We start from the raw sequence: 17,712 nt of genomic DNA, 5'->3' as shown, positions 1-17,712 counted from the left end.
TGGCTACAAGAGCAGGTCAGAGGCTAGGAATCCTGCGGGAGTAACTCACCTCCTGACTCCCCAGAGCCTGTCCACCATTTACAAGGCACAAGTCAGGAGTGTGATGGAATTCTCTTCACTTGCCTGGATGAGTGCGGCTCCAACAACACTCACGAAACTTTACACCATCCATGATTAAGTAGCCCACTTGATAAGAACCCCATCCACCACCTTAGACATTCACTCCCTCCACCACCGATGCACAGTGACAGCAGTGTATACCATCTATAGGATGCACTGCAGCAGCTCACCAAGCCTCCTTCAACAGCACCTTCCAAACCCATGACCTTTACCACTAGAAGGACCGGGGCAAAAGACGCATGGGAACACCAGCACCTGCAAGTTCCCCTCCAAGTCACGCACAATGCTGACTTGGAAATACATCGCCGTTCCTTCACTGTCACTGGGCCAAAGACCTGGAACTCCCTCCCTAATAGCACTGTGGGTGTACCACACCGATAGACTGACACGGTTCAAGAAGGTGGCTCGCCATGAGCTTCTCAAAGGCAATTAGGGATGGGCAATAAATGCTGTCGTTGCCAGTGACACACACCATAAACAAATTTTTAAAAAAGAGTTCACCTGGTTTGACAGCTCAGGAGGTGCGATACACTGAAAAGTGCAACAGGAGTCCCTCCCCCTAATTTAAATATACTAAAGATCTAATAAAGCTTGCACAGAGGGCTTGACCAATTGCAGAGGGACAAAAAGCGATCAGTTCATAAAGGCTGAAGCTCACAGTTAAAGAGGAGTGTGCCATGTTTCCAGAAATGCAAACTAATTATTCACAATGGCATAGAGTATAAATGTGGGCAACATTGCTTCATCTGATGTTGAAGACTTGAAGGTCCTTCTGGAAGCACTTAGCAGCTTTGGCAGCATCTGTGGATAGAACAGGCAAGTTAATGTTCTAGTTCTGACATCCAGATACAAGTGAAGGGGTCTATAAAGATAGGCCTTGGGGTAGTGACAGATGTTGGCAAAATGCTTCCTTGGGAGGATGTATACTCTTGATCATCTGCACAATGCATTTGAATCACCAGTGGTTGCATGGGGCAGATGCATATACCCAATCTTGTTGTGGGTATATGTCTAAGCTGACTGCAGTTTAGTCGCACCCCAGGACATGTTTCCAATCACACTGAACAAGGATCCAAGCTAGTTTCACAGATATGAAAGAGAAAACTTGTCCATCAAATAAACATGCCTTTGAGTAGTTCTCAAACTCTCTTACTACTTTCATTAAAATTGATTAAAAAAATGTTTTTCATTTCTTAATTAAATATCACAAGTTGTGCTATTTCGAGATCAGTGGTCCAAATAAAAAAGCATAATTATAAACTGTTTGGTGTCTGGCTAATTCAGAATTATACTTAAAAATTCAAATTTTGGATTCAGAATTTCAGAAATAGCATGGACAGCATACCTGAACTGCTTTGAACAGAAGCATGTCCTGTGTTATTTATACACTGCAGGAGCTTATTTTGTTTTGTAAAAGTGGAGTTCTACACATCCGCTTTGATGGTGGTTTTGTTACAGACATCTGTTTTCTTTTGTAGCTTGCGTGTTCATTTGCAGTGGAAGTGAAATGATGGGTAGCGGTCCATCCCCTTTAGCTATGCATGTGACTCATTGGTGGTCCCTCCAGTCACAGTACTAGTTGGAGTTTGACTCTCCATCTCTGAATCTGGTCTGAATTAATAGAATTTATTCTTTAGCAAAAGCCTCTTTGCGCCAGATGTGGGGCAAGGTCGCCACCATGTGCTTATTAGCAGATACTGCAGATTCACTGAGCTCATCTTTCTGTATTTAAAATATTTAATAGCATTTTTTTACGATCTGCAACGTCCTTTCTTTTCTACCACTACGTTTACAGATTGATATTTTTACAACAGAAGGTTCTCCAAATAGTAAAATCCCTAACAGCTATAATTATAGAGGTTAGTTGAACAAATATTTTGCATTTGTCTTCACAATAGAAGACATAAGTCGCATACCAGAAATAAAGGATAACCCAGGAGCTAAAAATAAGTGAGGAAATTAAGGTAATTAATATCAGTAGAGAAAAAATATTTGAGAAACTTAAGTGACTAGAGATAGCCGCAGAGATAATGGATGCACTGCCTATGATTTTCCAAAATTCCCTGGATTTTGGGATGGTCCCAGCAGATTGGAAGCTAGCAAATGTAACACTGCTATTCACAAAAGGAGGGAGTGAGAAAACAGGAACCACAGGCCAGTTAGCCTGACATCAGTCTTCGGGAAAGTGCCGGAATCTATTAAGGAAGTCCTAACAATGCACTTAGAAAATCATGGTATGATCAGACAAACTCAACATGGCTTTATGAAAGGAAAATCATGTTTGACAAATTTATTAGAGATTTTTTGAGGATGTAATTTGTAGGGTAGATAAAGGGGAACCAGTAGATGTAGTATACTTTGATTTCCAAAAGGCATTTGTTAAGGTGCCATACAAAAGGTTAATAGGCAATATAAGGGCTCATGGAGTTGGAGGTAATATATTAGCCTGGATAGAGGATTGGTTAACAGACAGGAAGCAAAGAGTCGGCATAAATAGGGTATCTTCAAGTTGGCAGGCAGTGAATAGTGGAGTGCTGCAAGGATCAGTGCTGGGACCTCAGCTATTTACAATCTATAGTAATGACTTAGATGAAGAAGACAGAGAGTCATGTATCTAAGTTTGCTGATGATGTAAAGGTAGGTGGAAATGCAATAATATAAAAGGAAAATATTGCTGATGCTGGAAATCGGAAATAAAAATAGAAAGTGCTGGAAATACTCAGCAGGTTTGGTAGCATCTATGGAGAGAGAAGCAGAGTTAACGTTTCAGGTCTGTGACCTTTCATCCGAACTGGGAAGGTGCAAATGCAAGCTGTGAGGAATACACAAAGAGAGAATGTAAAGAGATATAGACAGGTTAAGTGAGTGTGAAATAAGGTGGCAGATGGAGTATAATGTGGGGAAGTGTAAAGTTATTCATTTTGGTTGTAAGAATAGAAGAGAAGAATATTTTTTAAAAGGCATGAAACTTTTAACTTTTTATATTTAGAGAGACTTGTGTAGGCTTGTACAAGGAAAACAAAGTTAGCATGCAGATACAGAAGGAATTGGGAAAGCAAATGCCACTTTGGCCTTTAGTACAGGAGTATTGGATTACAAGTATAAAGAAGTCTTGTTACAATTATACAGGGTTTTGGTGAGACCACACCTGGAATACTGTGTGCAGTTTTGGTCTCCATATTTAAGGAAGGATATACTTGCATTGGAGGCAGTACAGCAAAGGTTCATTAGATTGGTCTCTGGGATGGGAGGGTTGTCCTATGATGAGAGGCTGAGTTAATTGGGCCTATACTCTCCAGAGTTTAGAAGAATGAGAGGTGATCTTGTTGAAACTTACAAGATTCTGAAGGGACTTGACAGGGTAGACACTGAGGTTATTTTTGCTGGCTGGGGAATCTATAACGCAGGGGCATAGTCTCAGGATAAGGAGACAATCGTTTAGAACTGAGATGAGGAGAAATTTCTTCACTCAGAGGGTTGCGAATCTTTGGAATTCTCTACTCCAGAGGATAGTGAATGCGCCATTACTGTATATATTTAAGATTGGGATAGACAGATTTTTGGGTTCTCAGGGAATCAAGGGATATAGGGAGCAGGGAGGAAAAAGGAGTTGAACCCCAAGAGCAGCCATGATCATATTGAATGGTGGAGCAGGCTCGATGGGTCGTGTGTTCTACTCCTGCTCCTATTTCCTATGTTCTTGCATTCAATGCTAAAAAAACTGTATGGATAATTTTGGGACAATTTGGGATGTTGATAGTCGAATCCAGGCATTAATACAAGAGTGGATATACTCAGCTGAATATTATTTAGAAAACAAAAGCTAAAAAAATTCACATAAGTGTCAGCCTTGGCACAATGGTAGCACTCTTGCCTGTATCAGAAGGTTGTGGGTTTAAGTAAGTCGCAATTCGATGGAGTACTGCTTTGGCAGAGTACTTAACTTGGGGAATTTGGTGAGTGAGGGAATTCGGCACAGTGAGGGGCAGGTGTTTTTCTGGTCTTTTACAAAACAAGGAGCAGTCCGAGAGAGAGAGAGAGCAGGAGACAGCTAGACCTGAGAGCTGAAGTCAAGAGGCATTAAGTAGGTGAGCAGGGAGGTATTTATCTATATTACAGAAAGACTCACTGGCAGCAGCGGCCCTGGGTGGAGACTGAGTGCAGTGACCGAGGAATTAAAACGGACGAGAAAGCCTCCAGCATAATCTCCAACAACAAAAGAAACATCTGCAAAACAGCTATAGTGACATCCCAACCAGGGAAGGAACTGACTGGTGAGCAGCCAGGAAGTGCTTCCAGATAATAGTCTGGAAAATAAAGGCATGGCAGGGAACATCAGCCCCATGGAATGCACACACTGTGCCACTCCTCGTGGCCTGGATGACCACACGTGCACCCAGAAGGTGGTGGGGATCTGGAACTCAATGCCTTAAAGGGTGGTTGAGGCAGAAATCTTCATAACATTTAAAAAATACTTGGATATGCACTTGAAGTGCCATAACCTACAAGGCTACGGACCAACAGCTGGAAAGTGGGATTAGGTTGGATGGCTACTTGTCAGCTGATGTGGACACGACAGGCCGAATGGCCTCCTTCCGTAAATTTTCTGTAAATTTCTATGATTCTCGATCCCACACCAGAGACTTGAGCACAAAAATCTCGACTAACAACACAGTGCAAGACTGAGGGAAAGGTTCTATATAAATAGAAGTCTTTTTTTCTTGACATAAGCCAAATAGTGAATTGCAACTCTCACTTTCTTTCTGCATAACGGAGTCACTTATATGAGAAACTACTGAGGTGCCTGAGACCTGGTTGCAGTGCAGAAAGAAGTTCAAAGATCTCACACGAGTGGTCAAGGTCAGTGATTTCATCCTCAAATACTATATCCCACCAACTACACCACTAACCTCACACACTGCTCAAGGCACCATACCCCATCACTCACCTACCAACATTTTCTATCAATCACAACCCATATCTTACATTCAAAGATACACTTCACCCTCATACACTTAGCACTGCTGTAAACATCACACCCACATCTCACAGCTTGCACACACACTGCCAGCTATTCAACCAAGGTGCGCACATCACCCAGACACATCATTCCACACTCAGGGACACAATTCTCTCTTGCAGCACAAGGTGGCGCAGACTGCAGGCAGTAGCAGCTAACCTACTGGAGACAGGCATGGCTGCATGTTTCCCCACCACTATGGAGAAGACAATGCTTGCCATCATTGGAGAGGTCATCAATGAGACCGTGGCCAGAAGCAGGACTGAAAGCATTGAAGATGACAATAATCCTCATTCTCACATCCCACTTCTCCCTCATCCCACAATTTTTTCTGATTTACTAACTGCAGATGGTCTAAGAAAGCATTTCCCCAGCACCCCTTCATTCCAACCCTACCCTTATGCCTCTCTCCTTACAGATAACCAAGAACTACAACCTGGCCAGGCAGTGAGGAAGGAGTGCGAGGTGCAAGAGGAAGAAGAGACTGATGATGATGAAACACCGTCACTCGATCTCACACTCACAGCCCCCAACTCAGATACTGACACTACACATACTTTAGAGGGAAGCCTGGGGATGGATCTGCATGTGGTGAGTTATCAGGCACGAGTGGAAGGGCAGAAAGGGTAGCGCAGGTATCAGCTCCCCAAAGGACAAGGCTGCTCATGAGTTCCACTGCAGAGGACTCCGATCAAGACTTTGAGGTGGTACACAGGAAAAGGCTGATGGGTATGCCCAATGAAATGCTTGTTGCATTGACAGACCTACTAGAAAACCTGTGGTCACTCAAGGAGCCAGCACTAACCTTGTACACAGCTTTGAGCAGAGCTTAGAGCACATCCTTTCCACCATGAAGCCAGTGGCCAAATCCATGAAAACACTTGCAGACCTAACCACGATTCAGTGTCTGATGGCTGATGTCTCAGCTTCCATTGCAGCACAAATGGAAGCTACCCAATTTCTGAGTGCTGCAGTAGAAGCACAGACCAAAGTCCTGCAAGAAAGGTTTGCTGACACACAAGCTTAGACTGTTGTCAACATGGCTGCAGGATACCAATGTTCAAAAGGGTTCGTAAGGTTTTGCAGCAGTCCGGCGATCTGTCCTTTAGCCGCCCTGTGGGAGTGGCAGTGGCTCAGTGGAGCACGACCCTGCTGTCCTTTCTCAGGAGGACATGATTTGTCCTCCCACTACTAACACTCCACCAGTCTCCTTGCTATTGCCTCTCAGCCAGCCAGCCATGCCATTGCTGCTACCCATGCTAAGGTGGTGCAGTTCGAAGCCGAGCTTCCTAGGGACAGAGCTGCAAAAGATCATCCTGCAAGACCATCTGCAGTGTCTCCCACTGAAAATCAGCAGCCTTCCACCAGCCATGCTGCAGCCACTGCGGTAGGAGTGCTTAGGAGCACTAGGAAAGGCATGCAGAAGACAGGCACGAAGGAAATGCACAAGGTTGAAGTTAACTTCTGTATGGAATATTGGATGGCTTGTTTGATAAGGTTGGTTTGGAATGTTTTGCAGTAGCTTTTATTTCAACATTGTGACCAAGAGGACACTGTGAAGGTCCATAACAGCAAGATGTGCGGCTGCTGTTGAATGGGAAATTAGGGTTGCCTTCACTAGTATCAGTCAAATAGCCTATCCAGAAAGGAAATGTGTTAGTTGCCTCCTCCCTTTCTTTTTCTCTTCCTCCTCCTTAGCTGGCTGGAGTCATACCTAGTGTAAAGGAAGATGGTTGTGGTTGTTGGAGGTCAATCATCTGAGTTCCAGGACATCACTGCAGGAGCACCTCAGAGTAGTGGCCTAGGCCCAACCATCTTCAGCTGCTTCATCAATGACCTTCCTCCAATCATAAGGTCAGAAGTCGGGATGTTCGCTGATGATCGCACAATGTTCAGCATCATTCATGACTCCTCAGATACTGAAGCAGTCCGTGTAGAAATGCAGTAAGACCTGGACAATATCCAGGCTTGGGCTGATAAGTGGCAAGTAACATTCGTGCCACACAAGTGCCAGGCCATGACCATCTCCAACAAGAGAGAATCTAACCATCTCCCCTTGACATTCAACGGCATTACCATCGCTGAATCCCCCACTATCAACATCCTAGGGGCTACCATTGACCGAAAACTGAACTGGAGTAGCCATATAAATACCGTGGCTACAAGAGCAGGTCAGAGGCTAGGAATCCTGAGGCGAGTAACTCACCTCCTGACTCCCCAAAGCCTGTCCACAATCTACAAGGCACAAGTCAGGAGTGTGATGGAGTACTCTCCACTTGCCTGGATGGGTGCAGCTCCAACAACACTCAAGAAGCTCGACACCATCCAGGACAAAGCAGCCCGCTTGATTGGCACCCCATCCACAAACATTCACTCCCTCCACCACCGACGCACAGTGGCAGCAGTGTGTACCATCTACAAGATGCACTGCAGCAATGCACCAAGGCTCCTTCAACAGCACCTTCCAAACCCGCGACCTCTACCAACTAGAAGGACAAGGGCAGCAAATACATGGGAACACCACCATCTGCAAGTTCCCCTCCAAGTCACACACCATCCTGACTTGGAACTATATCGCCGTTCCTTCACTGTCGCTGGGTCAAAATCCTGGAACTCCCTTCCTAACAGCACTGTGGGTGTACCTACCCGACATGGACTGCAGCAGTTCAAGAAGGCAGCTCACCACCACGTTCTCAAGGGCAAATAAGGATGGGCAATAAATGCTGGCCTGGCCAGCGATGCCCACATCCTGTGAATGAATTTAAAAAAAAGCTGCTCACTGTACACCTGGTTCCAAGGCTGTGCCCTCACGATGGTGAGGTTGTGCATGATGCAGATCACAATGAATTGTAGCACACCCTTTGGAGAGTATTGTAGGGCTATGTCAGAACAGTCCAGGCAGCAGAAGAATTGCTTAAGCACCCCAATGACATTTTGTGTGGCAGTATGACTCTCGCTTTACACATGCAAGTGGGTTGCACACCAGAGCCATGAGTCAGCTGGTCAGTGAATAGCCCTTGTACCAACCATCTGGTTTCTCAGTGGTTCAAATCCTGATGGTACAGCAGACTGGTGCAGACTAAGGGCATCATGACTGCTGCCAAGATACCTGCATGATATGCTGAGTATGGTCAGCCACCAATTGGACATTAAGGGAGTGGAACCCTTTGTGTACATCTCTGAATTTAGATGCAGCACCTACAAAGCAACATGTGTGCAGTCAATGGCACCTTACGCCATTGGGAAGCCCACTATCCTGGCAAAGTCACTTGTGCATTCCACCACCCTCTCTTTGCACACATAGCATCAGTCACCTCTGTTATAAAACAGTGAACAGCAAACTGTGTGTTGGGATCCTTCCAGGATGGAGCAGGAGATAACACAAAGAAGTTCATACCTCCTCACTCCTCACTATCTCAGGCCCAAACACTCCTTTCAGGTGAAGCAGTGATTTACTTGTACTTCTTTCAATGTAATATACTGTATTCGCTGCTCACAATGTGGTCTCCTCTGTGGGAGACCAAACGCAGACTGGGTGACCGCTTTGCGGAACACCTCCACTCAGTCCGCAAGCAGGACCCCGAGCTTCTGGTTGCCTGCCATTTCAACACTCCCCCCCACTGCTCTCATGCGCACATCTCTGTCCTGGGATTGGTGCAGTGTTCCAGTGAACATCAATGCAAGCTCGAGGAACAGCATCTCATTTACCGATTAGGCACACTACAACCTGCCGGACTGAACATTGAGTTCAATAATTTCAGAGCATGAAGGGCCCCCTATTTTACTTTTATTTTTTGTCATTTTTTTCTTTTTACTTTTTTAAAAGTTTTTTTTGTGTTTATTTTATTTTATTTCATCTTAGTTTGTTCAGTTTGCTTACCCACTTTTTTTTTCATGTTTGTACTTGCGGCTGTTCAATTTTCAGTCCGTTAACAGCCTATCTGTACTAATGCTTTATCTTTCAACACACCATTAACATATTGTTTGCCTTTGCTCCATGACCTTCTGGTCAGCTATTCTGTGACCTTGTCCTATCTACACCTTCTCTTTTGTTATCTCTTGCCCCATCCCCGCTTTACTTGCTTATAACCTTTTACATTTCCAATATTTGCCAGTTCTGAAGAAGGGTCACTAACCTGAAACGTTAACTCTGCTTCTTTCTCCACAGATGCTGCCAGACCTGCTGAGTATTTCCAGCATTTCTTGTTTTTATTTCAGATTTCCAGCATCTGTAGTATTTTGCTTTTATTTTAGTACATGGCCACTATCACCTTCACAGCCACTGGCAGTGCTGTCCTTGCCCTGCTCTGAGGCCACAGGAGTGCCTGCAAACAGGTTGCAGATTTCACTGAGGATGTCCTCCCTAAAGTGCCTGGGTGAATTCAATGTTGACAGCCCTTCTCCACTCCCTCTTGCAGCAACTTGTCCTGCTCTGTTCCGAAGAAGGGTCACTGACCCGAAACGTTAACTCTGCTTCTCTTTTCACAGATGCTGCCAGACCTGCTGAGTGATTCCAGCATTTCTTGTTTTTATTGTCCTGCTCTGTGTTGCCTCTGCTCATTCTTCCTGTCATGATCCGGGCCAAGGGAGAGAGAGAAATTTTAGTATCCATAATGGGGAGAAAGTGGTCTGAGCAAAACCCTTGAAGTCAGAACCAAAGTCTTTACCAGGTGCCACACCACTCCCTTTGGACTTCAACTTTAAATGACAGCACAAACCATCAAACACTAAGTCAGCAGCAACCAGTAGAAATCAATCAGCAACTAACTTGAGAGTGGTTGATGATCCCTTTAAATATTACTATTGGGGGTGTCCTTTCTGCTGCTGTGTGAGGTTAAGAGAACATAAGAGGTAGGAGCAGGAGTAGACCATAGGCTCCTCGAGTCCACTGTGCTATTCAATATGATCATGGTTGATCCTCTGCCAAATTCTACTTTCCCACCCATTCCCCATAATTCCCTGATTCCCTGACAAAACAAAAATCTGTCTATTTCAGTCTCTAATATACTCAATGATGAAACATCCACAACCGTCTTGGGATAGCGAATTCCAAAGATTCACAATCTGCTGAGTAAAGAAATTTCTCATCTCAGTCCTAAATGATTGACCCCTTATCCTAAGTCTGTGCCCCCATGTTCTAGATTCCACAACCAGAGGAAACAACCTCTCAGTGTCTACCCTGCCAAACCCCTTCAGAATCTTGTATGTTTCAATAAGATCACTTCCCATTCTTCTAAACTGCAGTGTATAGGCCCAAATTACTCAGCCTCTCCCATCATAGCAAAATCCTCTAAGCCCAAGAACCGATCTACTGGGCCTTCGCTGTTTCACTTTCAAGGTAAATATGTCCTTCCGTAGATGTGGTGACCAAAGCTGCACTCAGTATTCCATCTGCGGTCTCACCAAAGCCCTATACAACTGTAGGAAGACTTCCTTATTCCTGTATCACAATCCTCTTGCAATAAAGGCCAACATGCCATTTGACTTCCTAATTGCTTCTGTACCTGCACGCTAACTTTGTGTTTCTTTTATGAGTACACCCAAATCTCTTGGAACATCAAGTTACAAGTTTCACACCTTTTAAAAAATGTTTTTCTATTCTTACAACCAAAGTGAATAACTTCACACTTCCACACATTATACTCATCAGCCACACTCACTTAACTGGTGTATATCTCTTTGCAACCTTTTTGTGTCCTCCTCACAGCTTACATCCCCACCTAGCTTTGTATCATCAGCAAACTTGGATACATTACCCTCAGTCTCTTTGTCCAAGTCATTAATATAGATGGTAAATAGCTGAGGGCCCAGTACTGATCCTCATGACACCCCAGTAGTTACAGCCTGCCTACTTGAAAATGCCTCATTTATCCCTACTTTCTGCTTCCTGTCCATTAACCAATCCTCCATCCAAGCTAATATATTACCCCAAACTCCATGAGCCCTTATTTTACACATGCAAGTGGGTTGCACACCAGAGCCATGAGTCAGCTGCTCACCAAAGGTGAGGCACCTTACTGATTGACTTTTGGAAATCCAAGTATACTACATCAATTGGTTCCCCTTTATCTACCCTGCTAGTTACATCCTTGAAAAACTCAATAGATTTGTCACACACAATTTCCCTTTCATAAAACCAAGTCGATTATACCTAATCATGTTTTCTAAACGTCCTATTATTACTTCTTTAATAATGGATTCCAGCATTTTCCTGATGACTGATGTCAGGCTAATTGACCTGTAGTTCTGTTTTCTTTCGCCCTCCTTTCTTGATTCTACATTTGCTAACTTCCAATCCACTGAGATTGGAATTTTCAAAGATCACAACCAGTGTATCCACTATCTCTGCAGCCACATCTTTCTAAACCCCTAGGATATAGGGCATCAGGTCCTGAGGATTTGTCAGCTTTCAGTTCCATTAATTTCTGCAGTAATTTTTCTTTACTAATATTAATTTCCTCATTCTCATTAGATCTTGGTTCCCCATAATTTGTTTTTTGTTTGTATTCTACAGTGATGACAGACCAAATATTTGTTCAATGTCTTTTTTTTATTCCCCATTATAATTTCCTGTGTCTCAGCAACTAAGGGACCCACATTTACTTGTAGAAGCTCTTATCATTTTATAAAATATTTCTGGCTAGTTTACTCTCATTCTATTTTTTCTTTTTATCAATCTTTTGCCGGTATCCAATCCTCAGGCTTACTACAACTCTTGGAATATTATAAGCCTCAACTTTTAATCTCATAGTATCCTTAACTTCTTTAGTTAGCCACGATAGATCTCTTTTCCTTTGGGATTTTATTTCTCAATAGAATGTGGACTCATTCAGAATTATATTTCTTTAAATATTTGCCATTGGTCCTCTATTATCATACCTTTGAACTTAATTTCTCAATTTACCTTAGCTAACTTACCCCTCATACCTATGTAATTGGCTTTAAGTTCATTACTCTAATTTCAAACTTATGTACGTTACTCTCAAACTCAATGTGAAACTCATTGTGATCACTTTCCCAGAAGATCCCTCACTATGAGATTACTAATTAACCCCCATTACACAAAATAAAATCTAAAATAGCCTCTTCCCTGGTTGGTTCCACAAGGAAAATTGCCTCAAATTCATTCCATAAACTTGTCCTCCAAACTACTTTTGCCAATTTGATTTTTCCAGTTTATATTAAAATTTCCCAAGATTATTGCATTGTCTTTATTATAATCTTCGTTTATTTTTTGATTAACACTCTGTCCAACAGTATAGCTACTGTTGGGGGTGGGGTGGGGGTGGGGGGGGGGGTTCTATAAACTACTCCCACCAGCAATTTCTGACCCTTGTTACTTATCTCTGCCCACAATGATTCTACTTCCTGCTCTTTTGAGCAAAGTTCCTTTCTCATGACTGTCCTTATATCATCCTTTATTATCAAGGTTATTGCCTCTCATTTTCCATTTTGTCTGTCTTTTTGAAATGTCAGGTAGTCAGGAATATTTAGTTCCCAAACTTGACCACCATGCAATATCTCAGTAATGGCTATTAGATCAAACCCATTTAACTTTGTGCCATTAATTTATCTACTGTGTTACATATTTTACCAAGTGTTGATGTGAAACTGATTGGACTGCAGCTGTTTGGATCAGTTTTGTCTTTTTGAAACCAGCTATCAACTAGATGTAATAATTCAATTTTAGTCCAAGATGTTTTACAGAAGGAACCTTACATTAAATCTAATTCAAAATCTGAAAACCAAAATGCACATCATGCTAAAAAATAATTTGGTTCATCAGATATTATTGGAAACATCGTTTTGTCTTTTGTGCTTACTAATGGATCCTGCAAGATCCTCACTATGACAACAGTGCCCCTTTAATGAACCTCTCTTTGGAGGTTCATTGAACATGTCACTGGATTTTGACAGTACTTTAAACTGCACATGTTGTATTGATTTTTCATGAAATCTGAGGCATTAGCTTGGCATTTATGGTAATTCAAGAATCAAGATATATATAGATCTGAAAGTTAGAGCACAGAGAGAAGTGTGTTAAATAAAGATTTGTAACTGGATCTGCTTTTTAAGTTTTCTTCAGAGTTCAATAAAATGGAAAGGTTATACATGTTCTTATTAGGAGTCACACTGTCTGATCTTTTAGACTTCTCCACCTCAAAATCAATATCCAAAGAATCTACAAGCACTCAACCAACAGTAGTTACATATGTTCAACAGATGAGCCTGACCCCCCTCGACACAGCAACAATGCCTACCCAACTGGTTAAAAGATCGTCTGTCGAAAAACCCAAGAGTACGTGCAACCACACCCTGCATCATTGACAAAGGCTTGCATTTCATCACTGCTTTTCATCTCAACATTGATAATCAAGCTTGTCTTGAGCTCATACATGCAAATTATTCTGTAGAGCTCCTCCAGATGTAGAATGAATTATGGGGCATTTTTCCCCCCTCTAGTTATTAATTCAACTTTTTTTTTAAATTAAGTGATTACTCTATACTGGTCTTGCTGAACTTTTAAAATGAGCCTTCCCTCTAATGATCACTACTTCTTAATCCCACCTAATGATCACTACTTCTTAATCCCACCTTAAAATAGGAAAAAATAGCGAGACAAAATTGCTTGTTGAGGAATATTAGGGTTGTGTTACAGGCCCATTTTGTAAAACTAGTGCTGTTTCTTATAAAAGAGCAAGTTGTGGAAATATCACCACAGGATCATCCAACTCTTATCATTAATAATAAACAACAGGGCAAGGTTTTGTCTCCACTAACTGGGGGAAGAGGTAATGTGGCAGAGAACTTCATCCACCCATTACAGAGCTCACCTTATTTACATTCTATTGGTTTCAATAGATGCATTCAAAGGTCTTGGAAGTTTATTTCGGAGTCTTGGGTTTCTATCTGGCCTAGACTGAAGTCGTAAAATTACGAATCAACGTCCTAGAGGATGCAAGTGCACTGTACAGAAGTATCCACTATTTGTCGTCTTGTTCAATGGTTACAAGGATAAGCAATATAGGAAAATGCATAAATGTTCAGGAGGAAAGGCATTTCTGTAATGGGCACCCACTGCCACTGGAAAGGTTTTGTCAAGATTAGTTTCAAGGTATATTAAACAATTAGCAAATAGAACTTTATTTTACTAATTTTAGAATTTGACAGACAGAACATATTGGAAATTCAGTTACGGACGACCAAAGTTGCATATACATTCATGACTAATTCTGCTAATGACCAAATTATCTTCTATTGTACCAATGTTGCCTTTTTATTTCTTACCTTAACTATTGTTTTAGTTAGGGACCCAGAGTAAAACAGCGAGGCTAGTACTAATTGATAAAAAGACTGGGTGAACGCTTTGCGGAATACCTCTGCTCAGTCCGCGAGCAGGACCCTGAGCTTCCAGTTGCTTGCCATTTCAACACTCCCCCCTGCTCTCATCTCTGTCCTGGGATCGCTGCAGTGATCCAGTGAACATCAACGCAAGCTCGAGGAACAGCATCTCATTTACCGATTAGGCACACTACAGCCTGCTGGACTGAACATTGAGTTCAATAATTTCAGAGCATGACAGCCCCCCATTTTACTTTCATTTTTAGTTGTTTTTTCTTTTTTACAATTTTTTTTTGCATTTATTTCATTTCATCTTAGTTTGTTCAGTTTGCTTACCCACTGTTTTTTTTCATGTTTGCACTTGCTGCTGTTCAATATTCAGTCCGTTAACACCTTTTCTGTACTAATGCTTTGTCTTTCAACACACCATTAACATATTGTTTGCCTTTGCTCCATGACCTTTTGGTCAGCTATGTGGCCTTGTCCAAAATACACCTTCTCCTTTGTTATCTCTTTCTTGCCCCACCCCCACCTCACTTGCTTATAACCTGTGACATTTTTAATATTTGTCAGTTCTGAAGAAGGGTCACTGACCCGAAACGTTAACTCTGCTTCTCTTTCCACAGATGCTGCCAGACCTACTGAGTGGTTCCAGCATTTCTTGTTTTTATTTCAGATTGCCAGCATCCGCAGTATTTTGCTTTTATTGATAAAAAGGTATTTGGCTAAGCATTGATACCAACTAAACAGATTGAAAATCAAAGAGATGAGGCATTCTTGCAACAAAGTCTAGCCAACAGTTGCACCCAAATACTAGAGGCAAAAGGACACTGTTTTAACCTATTTGGTAACCAATCATCAAATCCAAACTAGTATTTTAATACAGCACCTACTACCACCATTACTAATACAACAAACGTAACTCTGTATCCATTAAAAGGCGGGCTAGTATTGAACTACATTGCCCAAGTAAGCAATGCATTGGTGACTTGCTTCATTCATCTATGAAATGCCGATTGGCTGATATTTGTAATGAAAGGACTCTGGGGCATAAATGTTGAGTTTGCTTTACAGCCACAGGCAATGCCATACCTGCAGAAGCACTTTTTCAGCAGGTATGGCTGAATGTGACCTAATTTTTAAATTATGCATTCACAGGATGCAGACATCGTTGGTAATTATTGTCCATCCCAAGGTGTTGGTGAACATATGACAACGGAGTGACTTCCTAGGCCATTTCAGGGGGCAGTTAAGTCAAGCACACTGCTGTAGGTCTGGAGTCAAATATAGACTAGAGAGCCTAAGGATAGAGATTTCCTTCCCAAAAAAGACAATCATGAACCAGTTGAGGTTTTTTTTTAAATCAGTCTGGGAGTTACATGTTCATTATTGGTACTTTTTTTTTAAACTCCAGATTTATTTAATTAAATGAATTTAAATTCATTGTCATTGTGGGAGTTGAACTCATGTCTCGGGATCATTAGTTCAGGCCTCTGGATTACTAGTTCAGTAACAACCACTGTGCTACTACTCCCACTAAGTGTTGTTTCTCCTCTAGAAAACAGATATAGGGGAATTGTCAGTGAGAATAACCTTGTGGCACAATTGCAATGGGAGTAGAAAAAAATGCAACACCACAAAGAGTCACAAAATGCTTTGAAGCATATTGGTAGCAGGAGAAAAACAAAATAAAGCTTCAGCAATGGACTCAACATTGCAATCCCACTGATAATCTATTTCCCTCCAGAGCACACCTTATAATCCTGAATGCCTAGTTTTATACAGGTGAATAAATGTAGTAGTGTGAAATAGGCAGGAATATCCAATGTTTGAAGTAATCACACTATTTACATTCAATGGCCCACAAACCTACCTCCTACATCAATGTAAATGCTGATTAGAGATTTAAAATGGAGGTAAAATGGGCAGTAGACATTTCCCAATCAACACCACCCCCCAAAAAAAAATCCCTATTGGAATACAGATGTCTGTATGTCTACAGCATCTTTAATATTCCCACACCTTTAATATTAGGCAATGTCATTTGAGTGCAGCAGTGTCACAAAAATGATTAAATAACAATCCTGAAGACATCTGAATAATCAAACATAAGGATCATATTTTAAAATACCCCTCAGTTTAAAAAAATGCAAGTGGAACATAAACAGTGTCTTTTTGGGTGAGATTGCAGAGAATCTCACATGTGACACAATGATCTCCAAATTCAGGAATTAAGGATTGTTGTAGGGTATTCCCAAGCGCAGAGGCACCTGTAGTAAATATCATACTGTTTAAATGTTATTTGAGTAAGTAGATTCATATAATCCTAGTGAATATATATATATATATACACATACATACATACACACACGCACTCATATACAAGTTGAAAGTATAGCCACATATTGTTATAAAATGGAGTACTCATCCAAGGCACTGTGAGAACAAGATTGGCTAAGTCATATCCCTGGTAATGGTACCGTGAGACCCAAACAGTTAGGCTGACCAAGGAGGCCCCTCATATCAGCGTATAAGACAGTTGCTTTGTGTAACTGCAGACTGCACGAAGCAATCAGGAATTCAAGTTTGATAAAGGTAGGAGGATTCATTGTGAAGACTCAAGGATAGTTGATAAGGGGGTCTGGGAAACATCATAAGATGATCAGGGGGCTTGCATGAGCTGATCACGTAGCCACATGATGCCTAATGAGTAATCTAATTGGTAATATGTGTAATGTATGTAATCAATAACCGTTATGATTGGATCATGTCCAGCCAGGATGGGCTGAGTAACTGTATATCCGTTGTGGATTTTCCTTTGTTCGGTGGAGAGGTATCGGGACAGACCAGTGACCTGCTCCCCGCTGGCGTAACTAAATAAACTGTTTGACATTGGAGCAGACCCGAGTGTCGCGTGATTCTTCTAGATTCATTCCCGCTAACAGGGTAAAGTACCAATAAACCCTGAAAATATCAAAATCTGCAATGAGAGAAAATACTGGGATTGATCAACAAGTCGGCAGGAGAGAGAGATTGGCTGATGATCATTAGTCAAGTTTAAATCACAATCCAGGATAACAAAACCAGAGCTTCCATTTTAAAAACTTTAACCTCTAACAAAGATATGAAAATTGCAAGTACATGCATAAAAGCCAAAACTCTTTAGAATTTAAAATCTTTAGATATGAGACTCAGTGCCACTATATAAAGAGCATGTGTCAAGGTTAAAA

This window comes from Heterodontus francisci, chromosome 27 (assembly GCF_036365525.1).
Source record: "Heterodontus francisci isolate sHetFra1 chromosome 27, sHetFra1.hap1, whole genome shotgun sequence".
In the NCBI taxonomy this organism is placed as follows: Eukaryota; Metazoa; Chordata; class Chondrichthyes; order Heterodontiformes; family Heterodontidae; genus Heterodontus; species Heterodontus francisci.
The sequence above is the reverse complement of the archived record's forward strand: the minus strand, read 5'-3'. Positions refer to the sequence as shown.